Source organism: Amphimedon queenslandica, unplaced genomic scaffold (assembly GCF_000090795.2).
Source record: "Amphimedon queenslandica unplaced genomic scaffold, v1.1 AMPQUscaffold_11263, whole genome shotgun sequence".
NCBI lineage: Eukaryota > Metazoa > Porifera > Demospongiae > Haplosclerida > Niphatidae > Amphimedon > Amphimedon queenslandica.
Window position 1 is genome coordinate 1 of NW_003548494.1, and position 1355 is coordinate 1355.

Sequence of the window (1355 nt, forward strand, 5' to 3'; positions counted from 1 at the left end):
ATTTTAAACAATTTATTCTAACTTCCGGTCACACCTCCTGTTGTGATTATAATGGTAGGCAGTGGCATTCTAAGTGGCGGCAGTGCTTAGATCTCGCAGCTTTTATACTTTCTGCAGTTCCTAAAGTCTTATCCACTAGTCCTATATATCAAATGAAGCGCATTGCTGAGAATATATCTGTGTGTAAATTTGGTATTGATTAGATTAAAGACCTTTGAGTTATTTAAGTTTCATTTAGTTAGAAGTCAACCTGAACATACTATAGTCTAGCTCCTCCATCAGTCATAGGAAGAGGACAAGAGTAGAGACCAGATGAAGGAGAGAACAAGAATAACTGCCTCAACTGGTGGAGTCACCTACAAATTAACATTAATAACAGTGCCTCAGTACTTCAATCATAATAACATATGGCTGGTAATTGTAGAGGGGTGCTAAGTTTTTAGTGATTGGTGGGTTTTAATTTGAGCATACCGCCACACACATAATGGTCCAAAATGGCTGGCTTTATTTGGCCAATAGCTTTCACAACCTGAACTTGCAAAAGATTACTAGCTATTTAGTTTGCCATCATTGTGCTTTCGGCTATCATACCCAATGGCAACAAGACCATCTATTGGGTCCCCTTGCCGGTAACCCTTCAACAATGGTACATCCTCCTTACACATTCATGTATATATTCCTTGGCAAGGTAAAATCATGAAATAAAATTAGAGTTACCTCGTTTGGCTACAGGAGAGGTAGTGTCTGAGGTAGGAGTCCTCCATGAAAGGATTGTAGAGGTTTGGTTGAGCCTGGCTAACGCTTCCATGTCTGGCTGGATAAAACGTATCACTCTTGGAGCTACTATTCCTTACGACAGCAGGAAGAAAGGAGCAGAAAAGAGTAGGAAAAAACCTACATGTACATGTAGTATCGTCCTCCAAAAAGCTGAAGTTAAATTGAGTAAACAAAGAGTTAATTTTATGGTGTTATGTAGGCGTGGTGTAAAGTGCAGAAATTTAAAATGGTGGATTTTCTGTCCAGCAAATACTACTCAGAAACTAAAGTTTTAAAGCTAAAACTCATCCTAGAAATTTTTTGGTACGTATCATAGTTTATAAAATGCTGTGACATGTTTATACATTGTAGAAGAAGACCTAGTGGTATAGAAATTACTGAAGAGGCTAATTGTATTAATTGTAATGGAAATCAGTCTGGCTGGGACTTAGAATAGTAATGATTTCTTATTTGGTACACCAATTCTCACTGAAACTTTAAAGAAAGAATACTAGGATCTAGTCTCGCCCCGCCCCTTCGCTACCTGTGGAGGAAGGGTCTGGAGACACTCACGCAAAAAGTGTGTGGAAAGAAGAACA

At 38.6% G+C, this 1355-nt stretch overlaps 1 long non-coding RNA gene across 1 annotated transcript; it reads right to left on the reverse strand.

The window, feature by feature from the left end:
• Nucleotides 1-176: 176 nt before the first annotated feature.
• LOC109589486 (uncharacterized) lies at nucleotides 177-901 on the reverse strand. Its single transcript, XR_002188722.1, has 2 exons — nucleotides 718-901; nucleotides 177-356 (listed from the first exon to the last, which is right to left on the reverse strand). It is a non-coding gene; the product is annotated as an uncharacterized LOC109589486 (long non-coding RNA).
• Between the last annotated feature and the right edge of the window lie 454 nt (nucleotides 902-1355).